Source organism: Symphodus melops (genome assembly GCF_947650265.1).
Source record: "Symphodus melops genome assembly, chromosome: 10".
Classification (NCBI taxonomy): domain Eukaryota; kingdom Metazoa; phylum Chordata; class Actinopteri; order Labriformes; family Labridae; genus Symphodus; species Symphodus melops.
Window position 1 is genome coordinate 11,003,727 of NC_136700.1, and position 16,490 is coordinate 11,020,216.

Here is a 16,490-nt window from a genome sequence, read left to right on the forward strand (position 1 = left end):
TCATTACTGCTCTGACAGGACACTGTGTCATCATTGTCTGGAGCACAAGTCCACTCGAGAGGAGAGGCTTTCAGTTAACTACTGTTTTTATTGTGGGCAGCCTCAAAGCCCTTGTAGTTTGGGAAATGACAGAGTGTAGGGGGAGTTATGAGGGCAGAGCTGTCACCACAGGAAGTTTAATTCAAGTCTCACGACAGATAATATGATTTGATCCTGGATTTGCTGCCTATTGATCCAGGCAGCCACCATGAGACGAAAAAACTTTTCCATTAAACAAAAGACTTTCCTGATAACAGATGTCTAATAGCTCAAAAACTATACTGTTGCTACTTCCTGTACTTCATACAACCACTTTAGGCAAGTGGATCCGACATCCCATTCCCTGTTATGGAGGAAATCATCACTAGTCCAAATAACAGCGAGCCATAAAATCACATCCCAGTAGCCATCGATTTTTATTTCATAGTAAATGGCAGGTAACAAACCGCAGGGCCGCGGAGCGCTGCAGTGTAAATGTGCCTCTGATAAACAGTAAGAGAAGTTCATTCACTCTGCTGAACTGTGGCTCAGCGGCAGAAAAATCAACACTAATCGGATGAGAGGCAGCAAAACAAATTCTACTGTTGTGCTCTCAACGCAGACGTCTAGGGAGGGGAGACGAGGAGAAATAAGACAAGGGAGAGGGGGGAGAAGATACGTGCGTAAGGGGGAATGTAGCATTTGAAAACTAAAAGAGAGGAAAGGCAGGTAAAGCATGAACATAAAAAACAAGCAACAAGGTTAAAGTGCGTGAAAAAGAAAAAAAATGCCTTGAATAATGAAATTCATTTTAAAATTCTTCTTTTCTTCTATTGTTTTTTTTTTCTTTTTCTATGGCACAATAACTAGTCGACTCTACTGTAAGTAACTACCCGACTCCAAACCCCGCCCTGCTTCACGTTTGCCACTTACTGTAGGAATACATGCCTCACATTGGTCAGATTTAAACAAGTGGCAACACATGGGAAGTATTGGTTGGAGTTCATCAGAAGGAAGCCCCAGAAAGTTGCCCCATCGCTTCAAGAACATTTAGCTTTGTCAGACGACAGCTGGTAGGTCCTAAGACTCCTCTTGTTGTTTCTTAGCTTGACCGAGTATGTCTTAGCTATCAATTTGTTGACCTCGAAAAATGGAAAAGAATCATCCTTAAAAACGCACCCAACCTTTTTTCCATATGGTGTACTATTCTCTCTCGTGTTCAAAACTGGTACCATCAATCATATTAATGAAAGGACCAACCATCGTCAACGTATAATCCATCAACAAACCTCTTGAAACCTCTCGTGTTCCTCTTTAAAGTCTGAATACTCAAAACATTTTAAAACATGTTTCAACATCGACATTGCCATAAAAGGATCATCTCAATTTTACAAACCTCTATGTGCTACCTTAACATTTACTGTGACAATCTACCTATTTAAAGAAGCAGCCAGAATGTGAGTCTGTATTTATTCTAAAATGGTATTTATCAAAACAAATGGCTGCCTTAAAAGGGGTAAAAGCCATCCAACAGCCAGACAGATGGAAAGAAAAAACTGCTTCTGCCATTATTTTGTATTTGCATGTCGTGTGTGTATCATTTAAAACACATTTGAACATGTCAAAAATATCTATATCATCTCTTTACTCATTTTCCTCAGCTCCTACATCTCTCCTTCTCTGTCTTGCTTTCCTCCAACTGTATTTTCTTTTCCCTTAAGTCTCTTTTTCCTCTGTACTCTTTTTGAAGAAAAATGCCAGATCAACAGAAACGTCACATCCAGGATGAGGGGCTTACTTGTGTATTTTCTAATTGAAGTGCCTTCCTGCCTTAGTGTCTGACAGCTTCTTTTGACAAGTGATGTGGTTTTTGAAAGTGAATCACCCTCCTTTGGCTCTGAGTGGTATAGACAGCAGAGATCACTAAGGGTCAAGCTCAATGCTGGGCTCTATACTGAGTTACTGCTGCCTCCTGCCATCACAAAGCTTGTCATTCATCTTCTCAATAATCCGGCCTTCCTCTTTCAGCGGATACATTCTCTTCTTGAATTCCCACATAAAGAACTGAGAAAAACGAGCAGACATGCAGTTCACAAGCTCCAGTCTCTCAATAGCTGTTTTTAGCTGTATTAATCAATATGTTTATATTTACAATGGATGGATTGACTTTGTCTACACTTTAATGTGTTTCTATAGCGACAAAAGCCCCATCAGCAGTCTTACTTTTTTGTTTAGCTCTTAAGACTCTCATACAGTTGTTTCAATTGGAACAGGCCTCGGCCACAAAGCTCCAATAAAACAAGCTGTACACTACAAACTTTTCCCTCAATGGAAAGTTAACAGTTAACTCTGTAGACAGATTAGTATCTGACACTAAATGAATGATATTACTGTTCAGAGTTCTTTTTGATGGTTACCTATTGGCCTGACAATGGGGGCATAGTCAAGCATCAATCTGCAGGGCTTAAAAATGAGGGAAGGGCCAAACGCTGCAGTTCCTCCAGTCTCCATTTGAATCTGCTTTCGAAAGCGAGTTGATCCCAAGCGACAACCTCAGGTGTTGAAAAATGAAGCCAATGCGAAGTGCTAGAAAAAAAACTCCATTGTCCACTTGAGGTTGGTTCCAAAAGACCAGGAGGTCCCATACACACCCTGTGCTAAAATATTTGTTTTTACAGCAGAAAATGAACATATTTACAACCAAAAATCCATTTTGGTCTTAAAATATGAGTTAGGATAGGCCTCCAAAACAGCCAATCAGAAACCAACCACTCAGACTTTGTCCATGTATTTTTTTTACAGTCTATGGTTGATCAATATACATTCTCATGGTATTATGTTCAATGTAAAAACACGTTTACAGCCTCGTACTACAAAAATTGGCACTCAATGCAACTAAAATCATATTTAAAAAAAAAAAAAAAAAAAAGACCCATAACTAGGGATGACTACTCTGAGTAAGGACTTTTTCTCTTTTTTTTTAAATAAGCACATAGGGATCCATTTATTCAGGAATATATTTCAGTTTATATATTATTTCTATTTTAGCACTAACAAAAAAGACTTTATATCTGTGTATACCATACCTGAAGTTTTAGCTTTGTGCCTTGATTTTCAAATTAGCAAAACAATGAATACGTCTCAAAAATAACTGTAGAAATTTGATAACTTTTTAAATTATTTTGACCCCTTGTGTTTTCCTGCTCCATTGTCTTGTGGCTGTGTCCACTTTTTTTTTTTTACAATAAAGTGACCGTCTCTAGTGATTAACATTTTGTGATTATGCATGTTTTATTTTTTTCAATTCAGGACTGCTGTTCCCATGGTGGCCTACAAATTCATGATTACTGCTTTCAAACAAGTTGTTTATGTTCTCTGACTGAATGAGTCTTGTGCAGACAATGACTAACAAGAACACGGTTACATAGTCAGACAACCTTCTTCTTGGACATTCCTGGATAAGTACTCGGGTCAATAATATAGTAACATTAAAATGTCAAACAGCCATAGTTAGCATGCTGTCTCCATAGCAGCAGTGGGCAAAGGTTTTCTTTAAAGCATGACCTCAATCTTCCCCTGACCTTAACCAAGTAAATGCAGTCACCTCAACACAGAAAACCCAAACCACAGAGATGGAAGATTTTAAAACGCTTAAATTACTTGAAGAACTGTGATGAAACTTGTTTTTGCAAGACTGTGAAAAAAACCTCATTAATGTCACTGAAAGGATCCCTTTAAACTTTGAAAATCCTTGTTCCAAACATACACATTTCTGATCAGATTTTTAAGGCGTAACATTATATTACATACAATATATTACAGTGCTGTAATGCAAATGGATGATACTTTTCTCGTGGGTTTAATTTGAGAACATGATGTATAGGCTTCAAACTTTGTCGATCTATGTGGTTCTAGTGGTGCAGCACAAGGCTCATTCATACCCTGAAGCTTCTGTACATGTAATCCCATCTCTGTCCGCGCTGTTTAGCATCGCTCCATCAACATCCAGAGTGAACCTTCAATTATATCTTTGACCAACACACACAGACGGCACTCATCATTGGAAGGCAGCCACATCCACATGGAATGGAAATATGGTCGGAATAAAATCTTTCTAGCCTGGAAAATTTCCTAAATTTTATTCCCTCTGCCTCTCTTTGGCGTCATCCCACTTTCCCACTCCAGCTCTGTGTACGTGTGTGTGTGTGTGTGAGAGAGAGAGAGAGAGATATTATGAAGAACAGATTTTCCAAAGAGGAAATGAAAGAGCTTGTTAGCAGAAGAGAAAGATGGAGAGATCAGAGGGCCAGTGTCGAGGCTGACAACAGCTCCATCTCCCATCACCGAAACCCTCCAAGCAGCAGCTAGCCAGGTCCTTACAGGGCAGCATAAATCCACATGCAGGTCACATTACTGCTTGCCTTCATCAATGTTTACTGGCATGTTAAAGATTGTAATAACATCGGTCAGGACAGAGATTTTTAATTTAGATGTGTTTTTTATTGAGGGTTTGCGACCCAGCTGTGGCGAGGAGAGAAAGAGTCTGAAAGAGACAGATGCTGGCACAGAGGAGGAGAGGTGGAACCGCATTTGGACCGAGATGAGAACGAGGGCCAGCAAGGTCACGCTCTATAAACACTCTTCAAAAAAAAAAATCAAGAACGCTAGACTTTTGTTATACACACAGTCAACAATCTGTGCATGTCTTCAGGTTTTCAGTGGTCATTTGAGTTGTAATTACAAAAGCTGTTTGAGTCATAGAGGTAAACACTGAACTACAGAAAGAAAATTACTCAACAAAACAAATGCGGAAAGACGAAACAGAAATCCCCCTATTTTTTTTTTTTTTAACAATCGCCAACATTTCTCTCTTTTGTGCATAACCGTCTGTGTCAAGAGTCAAAGCTGAAACACAGTTTGTCAGTGTATTTTCTTTGGGCTGGCCTGCTTAACTTAGATATATTGGATTTTGATCAAATACAGCAAAACGAGCGCAAGGAATCTATGCTTATTTAAAGTGTAATGTTGAATACACAAATCAGGCCGGGCGCTGTTTCGAGCACGCACGCACACATTTCCCTCTGCCCTTTAGATCGTAGCTGGGCTGAAGCTTGAAGAGCCTCGGCTCGTTCAAGGTTGTACACCAACTGTTCTGTTCCACTGAGCTGTGTAACCATAACAGTTTAATGACATGGTATTACCGGGCTATCACACTTACAGCATCATGTTAACACCACAACCGCCGCTTTAGTCCCACACAGACAGTAGGCTGTATCAGATTCAGGCCTTAATCCCGCTCATTTGGCCCAATGTTTTTAAGCTTTCACACGGACCTTCTTCCTTCCTATTCTTCTGTCCCCCCCCCTTTTTTAAGTTGTCTCTTTCTTTCTGCTTTTGAAATATAATGCCATGTAAGCACGACTTTGCAAAACCTGATTTTACAATGTTGTTTCTTCCTCTGCATTTATTATTCAGCCATAGCGACCATCGTAGCATTATAACACGTAGGTATAAAAGTACCCTAAATGTCGGTTTATACAATTTCAATCTATCATGACCAGCAACAATGTCAAAAGTCTGCTTCATGTTAGTAATCCAACAAGAAGGATGGTGCAATAGTAGAATGTGTTCTGGTAATAATACAAAGAGTCACTTTAGTTATTACGAGTAAAATGCAGGGCAATGACTTGTAAAAGTGGATTTAAACTTTCAAGTAAAGTAACTGAAAACTTCTCCGTTTGCTGCCTTTTTTTGATTTAGTCGATATATGTCCTCTCTCAACATCATCATCAAAACAATCAAAAGACATAATATCCCTTGTGTAGTCTGGTGCACACAACAAACAAAGCCGGCCTGACTTGTTTATTATGTTGCATTAAACCTGACCCTACGAGTCGGCCACAACAGCTCAACCCTCGCCAGGACTCCAAGCAGCACTCGTCACTTGTGATCTATTTCATATTTCCGTTCATATTTGTGCTGTTTAGGGGTAATCAGGCTCTGACAGTGGGCCCTGTGCTGTGGCTGAGCTGTTTACATAACTTCACTGCAGACATGTTGACTGTGAGGAGCGCCCAGACCAAAAAAGCTGAGCTGCTCTCAAGGTCTGCAAAGTATCTGGATCTGCTGTGGGGAAGGACGGTTCAACCAGGGCAAAGACTGGGGCTGAAAACAGGTTGTTCAAAGTATGTTACAATGAAGTGAAATATTATACACTTACTAAAACTAAACGATTAGAATAAGCAATAAATGAAAAATTTAAATGTGGTTGTGGTTTTCATTTCCCCTACCAACTGGTAGAGTAATGTTACAAAAATGAGTTTAATAAGGGTAAAGCGTAAATATTTTCTGCTATTACTTGGACAATCAGATATTTATTTTTTGGGTGACTTTGAGTCGAGTCATGTCATTTAAATCAAAGGTGGAAAATTCTACAAACTTTGTAGCAGGTCATGTTAGTTAGAAATAGTAATCCAATGTTGAAATTGACAGCGTAAAAGCTGGTTCGCTTAATAAAGTAGGTAACATCATAATGTGATTAAGACTAAGTCAGGAAACTATCACTCAATTCAAATCTTGTGACGTGTTCAAGTGTAACATCAAGAAAAGAACATTTAGGTTTCAGACACTTGAATGTTACTGTTAGTTTTTAAATCCAACATAATGTGATTACAATGGTGGGGCAAGTGATGTTGAAAAGTAAAGGCATCTTAATGTACACCTGACCATAAACTATCAGTTGATAATGAAAATAGTCTTAAGGTGCAGAACAACACACAAGGATGTGTGACGCAAGAAAAATACCATCAGAAAGCGGCAGAAAAAAATAATAGATTAAAATATATCTTGGGAACAAAAAGTACCACATACATAGAAATCACTTCTATGAAATCAAGACATTTCATAGAAGTGATTTAAAATACAGAGCGAGAGGAGGTGGACTTGACTAGTCCGCAACGGGACAGGAGAAAACTAGCATCCCAAACTGGGATCAAACGTCTTAACTTTTCTTGAGTCTGTCCTCAAATGACAAAAAACATCACGATGCTCAATCTGTGTCCGCACAACTTTCTTTTTTTTTTTTTTTTTTTTAAGTGAAATTCCTGTGATAAAGTACACAGCTGAGTTGTGACACAAGCATTTCCTCTCTTTCTCAACAGTTAAAGACCCAGTAGAAGAGCCCCCACCCCCCCCCCCCCCCCCTCCCCTTTTGGCACCTGCTCCAACAGAAGGCCCCTGGGTCACTGACAAGAGAGTAAAAAAAGAGGCATTTGTGAACTTTTTCCAGTGCGAGTGAGAGGAATATTGAACTTTTTCTGCATTGAGTTGCAGCAAAAACCTGAAAAGTTTGCAGAGGCTAATCAATTTAACAAAAGGTTTTTTTGTTTGACTGCAGAGCAAGAGTCAAATCTTTGAAAAGCAGAGGCTGACATCCTTGAGAAAAAACAACAACAAAAAACAACAACAACAACAACAAAAAAAACAAGGCATGCACTGAACCCACGCCTTTGTGTTCTTTTGGTCTTTGTTTGTAGAAGGTTCGTACATGGAGGAGGAGGAGGTAGTTGGCTCTGAGTATCAACCTCAAGTAATATCGCACACATGCACACACACACACACACACACACACTTGCTCGGTCTTTAAAAGAAATGTATAATGCTGTTAGATATTATTTTAAGTCGAGGTACTGATTTCAATGCCAAATGTCAAATCAGATTCAGATGACTTGGAGGGTTTTTTATGCTAATAGGGCAGTTATTATTCTGATGATATGTCTACATGAAGCCTCAGTGTTTTAACATCCCAGAGAAGGTGTGTGTGTGTGTGTGTGTGTGTGTTGGGGATGTTGCACCCAGGGGTGAGCCGACACGCTAGCTAGCCTGTGTGAGCTCGACTGGAGCGCCTTGCTGTTTTACCGCAGGAAGTAACACAAAAGAGCAGCAGGAATGTTTATGAACACCTCAGTCCCTGAGGACCTGTGGGCTGACCTGATTATCGCCTGCCTGTAATTCCACAGTCGGCAAGGTGCTGCTGCTCCTGGAGGGGTTTGAAAAGTGTGTGTGTGTGTCAGTGTTTGTGAATGTGTGTGTATTCTATCACTGATAGGTATCATTAAACATCATTAGAGGGTTGGAAAAGTCTCAAGCTGCTTTGTTTTTGGGTTTTTTGGGGGTTTTTTTTAAGACAGTTTCTGTCAGACGCACTCTAGGAAGATCACTAACAGCACAGCCCTGAAGATACCCACACACACACATTTTAACACACATGTAGGGAAAAGAGGGTATTTATCAGTCAAGCTTGTTTTGTTATTGCACACATTCTTTTGACATGAGCTCTGACTGTGGCCTTTGTAAAGGAGGAAATCAAATAACAGGGCCAACAGGAGCAGAGCTACAACCCCCTCAAGCATATACAAACAGAAATAAACCTTGCCTGTCTATATCTAACAATAGGACAACAACTTTTACTTCAAGGCTATTGCAAAGTTTGAGCAGTCATTTAAAAAAAAAAAAAAAAAAAGAAGGGTTCTTGTGTTATTTGTCTACTTGTGTATTCAGAGACTCGGAGGCTGGCATCTCCTCATTCATTTCCCCAGACGGCTATTTGTTAAGTTATGTTTAGCGCTCTCTGCCGGGATGTGTCATGAGCCATTCTGTTGATCAGCTGTTGATTCGTGGGCCGATCCAGAAGTGCTGCGGTTAACTGGTTCAGCGTGTTTTTTTGTTGTTTTTTTTGAATGTAGAGAGCAGAGAGTGGCGAAGACCTGGGCCCCTCCAAATCAGCCCAGTGACCTACACTGTGTGCAGCGAACTCCAGACACCAAACATCTCTATCCGTCATTGGACACAGCATATCCATTATCAGAGCGCCGCACACAATCGGAGATCTGTCGGGGGGCCAAAGCATAGCTGGGTGCTGCCATCTTCTGGCCGGGCGCCACATGAGGATGGCACCTTGTTGAAAGGAACATGCATGATTTCATACTTCTGTTCCAATCTGTGTGTTTGCTGTGTAAACCGATGTGAATCATTAAAGGTGAATAAGCACTTAGAGCCATGAGATTTTCACCATATAAACGTATATCTGTTGCACTTCAAAACATTCCTTTAAGACTTCTCTCTTTCCCTGCTTGAAACAGAAAAGACTAACTCTTTAATCTTTGCTCACAACACTGAACCTTTAAAAGTTCAAAGCTTCTATAAGCTGCAATTCTCCACAGCCAGATATGTTGTATCTCCTCATGTTGATTGTACAGTACCACAGAGCAAGTGGTATAAAAAAGAAGAAGAAAAAAAAAAAAGTCAAGCTTCTGGCTACTTCTCTCCAACCTGGTCTGAACACGCCGTCAAGCTAATACGAGGTGACGCGTGGTGAGTTATTGCGCTGAGTACCAGGCCGCTGGTTCTGCTCACAGGCCTGGCTTGATCTTTTATTTACACTCCTTTTTGCTCAGGATTTCAGGACAATTTTCCCCACTCTTTACAGTCAACAAACTACAAAGCAAAGGGCCCCGTCTCTGGGAGGCATGTTGAATAGAGAAAAAGACCGCTGGTTTCGGCTGTTTGCTTCAGAAACAAAAACAAAAAAAAAAACTTAAATTGATTAAGCCCCTTTGGACTCCATGTTGGCCTCTAAATGGGTTGATGTGAGTGTGACAGCTGGATAGCTGGAGAGACAGAAAGGCAGACGGACCATAACAGAGTCAAGGTGGAGGACAAACTGTTTTGACTGCGAGTGAGGTTGCATATTCACTCAAGCGGCTGTCTGCATCAGAGAAATAGAGCCAGTACCTAAAACTATTATTCCGCCATTAGTTTTCTGCAGGTCACGATTGTGGCATAATGCAATAGCATTCATCTATTTCATTCATTTTAGTTCTTAGAGAGCGACACGCAATTTAATTACCTATCCTCCTCTTTGGCGGTGGGAGCGGGAGCAAGCCTCGCCCCCCCTCCCTCTGCTCACTCACTTCTCGTAAAGGATCCAGGGTGCCGAAACAATGATGGATAGAGTCTGAAAAGTGCATTATTTCTGATGCATTTTTGATTATTTCTACCCTTTCCCTTTTTTTCCCAAGGTAATGCAATAAGCCTGATACGCCCTGAGTTCTGTCAGAGACATGGATATTGCAACAGCTCAGGCATCGCTTTCTATCTGCAGGAGAGTCATTGTTTTTGATACAAGGAGTTCTCCGCTTTTTTATAGCTCTTTACTCTTTTTCTCCCTCTTTTTTTTTTTTTTTTGTCTGCTGTCTTTTTCTGCAGCCTTTGTGATTTCCTCAGTCTATCGGTTTCCAGCTTGGAGACATTCTCATTTGGACCGGTGCCTTGGATGCCCCAATAGACTGCCACAATAGTTCCTCATCGAAACAATTTCAAGGACCTCTTCAAAGTAAATGAATCAATAGTGCTCATATGTGAGGTTAAAGCAGAGGTTAGGCTGATATTGTTCGACTGCAGACACTCCCTTAGCCCCCACATGCTAGCCAGAGCCAGCGACCCCTTGTTTGGTTAATAGAATTCATTCTGTAAATAGAGAATATCAATCTCTCTAAATATAACCTCACTTTGCCCTAAACAAATATATATATATTTAAAAATACAGCACAAAGCACCAGGCGAACCTTAGGGCTAATACTCTTATGTCTCTACTCGGTTTATCCACAATCAAACAATGCAAATGTTTGTGATGTCTGAAGCGTAGGTGCTGCCAGCCAGAATTGATCCCATAGTCCTTAGAGCTATTCTCAAACAAACCAATTGAGAGTGTGGCTCTGTTCATTTAACAACATACTTGTTAACAAACATGCACTCGCTTCATTAGTTTGTATGGATAGACAATACTGCTTTTTTCAATTCTACGTCAATTTAACATTTTAATTAAACATTACTTATTTAAATTACAGAAACATCTCCACTTGGGTTATTATAGTTACCACCTATTTTTACATAAATAATAATGATATAAAGTGTGTGCTTTTATGGATTTAAATTTGGTGTTGTTAGCTTGTTGGGTCCTTCATTCATAAATAAGTGCAAAAATCTATCTATCTATCTATCTATCTATCTATCTATCTATCTATCTATCTATCTATCTATCTATCTATCTATCTAGTCTTTGAGAACACATGTAGATAAACTACTTGTAGCATTCAGGCTTCTCTATTACCAGTACCATTGGAGAATTGACTGTATAGATCCGTCCTCTGTGATGTCGTTACAGTAGTCTAATTAGTTGTTAAACATGTCGTTATGTCGCAGTCGGACAATTTAAAGTAAGAGATGGGATTTGGCTGAGTTCAATTCAGCTGCTTTGAAAAAAGCCTCCTGGTATTTTACACCCTGGCACGTTGATACACTGTCATGGCTTTCTGGGAAACTGTACAATGTCGTTTTGTCCTGTGTTAGTAACACCTGCAGATCCCCAACAATGATAAGTATATAACTGTTCTTTATGGACCATAGTACCTTTTAACGCATGGGCATTATTGGGAGGCTTTCATTCTTTTTCTTTATTTGACTCTGCTAACATTTCTCAAGCGACTGCTTGTCAGAGACTTCAAAGGTGGCCTTTGGAGATTTTAATGTTTACTCTCTTGAGCTTTATCAATGGAGCTAAATTCAATTAACCTAACCCTACAGTAAATATGATACATTTTTATCATTTTAAAACAGGTTTTAAGACTCAACAAGAACAAGAGTTGCAAGGTTTGTTCACACTTATCTCAAAATACCAATGTCAATTCTGAAGTGAGGCAGCTCCTTAAAATGATGAAAACACTATATGTTGCTACAGGAAAAGAGGGTCAGTACTGCACCAAAAGCTCGCCAAAGAACCACCATTTGGCTCTGTTGAGCTCCCCTCATTCTGTGAGTGTATGTCCTGCTCCTCACTAACCTCTTTCTTACATACCAGTGTTACACACCACTTCTCTTTGATTCAGCCAACAGCTCTACTCATACAGAGCTGCACTGCACCACTGGGTCACCGGCACAGGTGAAGCAGCCCAGGTGAGCTTGGCAGGAGAACGCAGACGGGCTGTCTGTAGGACGTGAGACTCAGATGGGCTCTGAAGCCTCATCTTGGCATCCAACTTCACACGGAAACACACAGTAACCCAGGTAAGGTAATAGTATACAGTACACAGCATTGGCCGGGCTCCATCCTGCATCTGATCGGCTGGAGTCCCTTTTCTGTGTTATACTGTGTAAAAAAACATAAAAGATCAGTCATTGTTTAATTAGTGCAAGTGAAGCAGATAATAATTCAGGGGAAGACCTGAATCTGTGGGATGTAAATTATTTTTTGTTAAGCGTTAATTAAAGTACATCATCGACGCTGTTGCCTTTTATTGAAAGGTGACACAATGGCATTATCTCTGTAGCCTCACAGATAAAGTTTAACGTGGCTGCTTTGTCTGTAAAAGAAGCAGCAGCTAATAAGGTTAGTCAATCAGATGTTTATGAATGAGTTCAAGTGTCAGAGCAGACGTTAATCACATAACTTAATGTTCTTGCTGCAACTATAAGGGAAAACAATCTAAATCCATATGTGCTCCTCTGTTCATGTGCAACAAGTTCTTCTGCTGTCGCTCCCTAACACACAATGCACATTGCGCACACGCACGCACACACTCCTAACAGGGCCGAGGTCTCCTGACATAGCCTCTCTAGTGACATTTCGTCAGAGCGTGAGTGTGGCATCCCAACCGTGTTGATGTGATTGGCTTTGTGCTTTGCTGCCGTAGCGACCGGGGGAAGATTGATCGAGGGAGCGAAGGTAGTGTGTGTGTGTGTGTGTGTGTGTGTGCGTGTGTGTGTGTGTGTGTGCTTGTATGTGCATTGGAAGGGAAGGGGGTTCTTCTAGATGGGGGACAGGCTGGAAAGGTCAGACACCGGGGGTGAAGCCTCTGATATTGACTCGACAAAGGTTTGCTCTGATGAGAGTCTAATACCTGTGATCCCACAGCAGCTCAAAGGTGTAAAAAAACACATACACACCCCATAACACACACTCTCTAGAAGACATGCAGTCGAAATAATAGGATAACTTTGATCAGATTACAGCAGTACTTTAGTATAAGGAATAGAGCAAGAGCCTGGAATACACAACAGATTACTTAGTTTCAAACATTTATCTTCACGCTTTAATTGTGTCGCGTTGACGCGTATCTTAGTCAGATTTTATGCATTCATGTATGAAGGCGGGCCTTCTTTGTGTCATCACGTCAGATTTGAAAATCATTTATCATGTCCATCTATTTGAAGCCATTTAGATGAAACTGCTCCATGACCCACTTTCGGGTCCAGACTCCTGACCCACCAGTACTTTGGATTTGTGAGGTAAAATTAATGTGATCCAATTCAAAAGTGAAACTTTTCATTTAGCAGATACTTTCGACCAAAGTGGCGAACACCAGAGATTAAATGCAACAGTCACACGGATATGGAGAGGAGGAAGAGTCGGTAAGTAAAGGGCAACATAACTATCCCAACACGTGACTGATGAGAGTTAGCAATGTAAACACTCCTCTTACATCTATAATCTCGCACAAATGTTGAGCTTAAGCCCTTGAATCCACAGAAGAATAACAGCAGCAAAGACAGAACCAGTGCTGTGTGAGCATGGTATCATGAACAGGGATGGGTTCATATACAGTTCTTTGTTCTAAAGAACACAAGAAATTTAAAGCTCCTGTCAGGGACTTTAAGTTTGTGCCCCCTGTGGACAAAGAGGTGCATTTCATCTCTTCGCTCATATTGTTTTCTGACTGAAAATCTTATCCTGCTTCCTTTAGCAGTAAAATGGATCTCTCATTGGCAATCTTTGACATGGCAAAAACAAATGCTGCCTCATCATGTTGTCACTGATGGACTTGTTTGCATCTGTAGATCACAAAGAGGCATCAATAATAATTTGAGTGTTTTTGTTACAACATTGGCGCTTTAACAACTGCTTGACTACAAAGAAATCTTTTAGGAAACTGAATGAATCGGTTCTCATTTCTTAAAGTTTAAAGTAAAGTACCATGACAGTAGTTTGTTTCACACAGATAACTCTATGAAAGGTTCCTCAAAGGTCACAGCTGTAGCACATTTGAGAGTTCAAACCTGATCAAAGCTCATCAGCAGTTAAAAAATGATGATTTCGTCGTCCTTGGATGAAATAACAAACTGTTTCGATTTTAGTAAAAATGTAACATTTTACATTGTGAAAAATGTGTACATATACCACTCCATGAAACATTGCAAATTCCCCTTGTCTGTCAGATAAGTGTGAGGTGGTGTTCTGTTTAATATCTTTCAGTGTAGAAATAGGATGTAATATTCAATTAGAGTCTTTAAAGTTAAATGACTCAAATGTTACTCCTTCCCTTAGTATTCGCCCACCTTTTTCTCTCCTTTCCTCACTTCTCGTCTTTCCTTCTCTCCGTCTTTCATCGCTGGCTGCTGTGTTTTTTTCTCCCGGACATTTCCTATGATTGTTCCTCACTTCGCGGCACCATGCCTCTATGTTTCCTGCCCAGTCTCAGTCTGTGACCGCGCCCATTCGTCTTATGACCACCTGGCTGTTTGGGGGCCGCCTCTCCTCGGCGTTTCCTCAAGTGTGTGCGTGACGCTGCTCGGTGGGCTCAGGCCCGCTTCCTCGCTTCAGCCCTGTGCCCGGAGAACCTGCCCAGGCTAATTAAAGGAAAACAAACTCTGCGCTTTCCACTCACTCTCCGCAAAGAACTGTTTATTAAGGAGAACAAGTCAGACTTCATGATTCATTAAGAAGAGGAAGTGTGAGCAGGCTGGACAGATCAGGGAGACTGGAGGGCAGAGGAGAGATGGAGCGAAGGAGGAAATGGGGAGAGTTTGGGAGTGCAAGTGTGTCTAATGTTGTTAACAGAGCGAGGCCTGCAGAGGCCAAATTCATCCCACCTGGTGTCATTTCAATAATAAATCCCTGCACACGTTCTTTTATTTAGACTTTTTTGATAGCAGACACAGACACTTTTTTTCCCCCTTCTTCCCACTCCTCCTCAGTCTGTTATGACTTCAGTCTTCTATGCCTCAAATGTGAGTCTTGTAATTTCCTCGAGGAAATGTGTCCAATGAAATATTGAAGTGAGTGCTGAAGTGCAACCTGCGTTGGTGTCACAGTGTAAAACATACAGAGTTTGGTCAATCAATCTTAGTCTTTCTGTATGCACGTATATGAGATTTTTCTCCAGATTTTTAAGAAAAATTCGGAGGGGCAACGCTATCAAGAAAGATTTGTTTTGCTCAAATATCGTATCACTCCATAACCAATATTATTTAAAACAATACATTTATACAACATATAAAGATTAAAATGGTACAGCTTCTAATGATCATGTGCGTCTAGTCAGTGAAGACAAGATGTGTTGGTTTAAGAACTTAGCTCACAGTATGACCACAAAAAAAAAAAATCCTTCCAAATTTGGGTACATTTTTAAAAACACATGATCACAGACAGGAGATCAAACATTCATGTTCACTAACTTGTAAAGAGAGAAACATTTAAAAGTTCCTGTCACAGATTGTATTCTATTTATGTACTGGCTGCTTGAGTTCTGTAAGGTGGTGCTGTCTTAAATAAAGAGACTTACAGTTTACTGCTCCGGCTTCATTTCTTACCGACTGGAGCTCAATCACCAACACTTTGACAACAACAGTCCCCGTAAACATGTCAGCCTGTTATTACTTTTTGAACTTTTACAATACAATCAAGTAAAATAAATATAAATGAAGATGCTGTAACTAATTATTACTATTATAACTATTAATTATTTGTTTTTGTATGCCACCCTTAAAACACAATGATAAAATGTGCGCCTCCATCTTTGCCAAAAACGCATCTTCCTCTTCGAGCACAAGGCCAAGAATGACAACAGAGGGCGACACGTGTTCAGTGTTTAACTCTCAACTCTCTGTTATTGTCACACTTACAGGTACTAAGTGTGCGCTGCACTTTGCCGTAGTTGTCATTTTAAACACGTTATAAACTCAATAGAAAGTTGAAGTACAGTACTGGTTTTGTTCACGCGGTTCCATTCCTTTGCGAGTGTAACTGTGTCTGTGTGTCTTAACGTATATGAGTGCTGGCACAGGTGTTTACATATGTCACCTACATTTTAGAAAAACAAACTTGAAGCATATCTGTCGAAGTGCCAGCGACAGTGTGAGCCTTTCAGAGTGTGTTTTGTCTCACGGCGTGTGAGCGTGTGTGTGCGCGCCTCGTTCCTGCCGTCTCTCCTCTCCTCCAGCTTTCCTCAGTGTGATGTTTTCCTTTGGCTCTAATGAGTTCTAAGTGGCCAATACTTTCTTCTGCAGGAAACTCGTGTCAAACTAATTAACTTTTAATGAGAGGAAACCCACTGATTAGAGTGTTTTTCTTGGCAAACGAGCCTATTAATTCTGTTGGTTTGAGCAGCAGGGCAGAGGAGTCGGGGATGAAGAAGGCC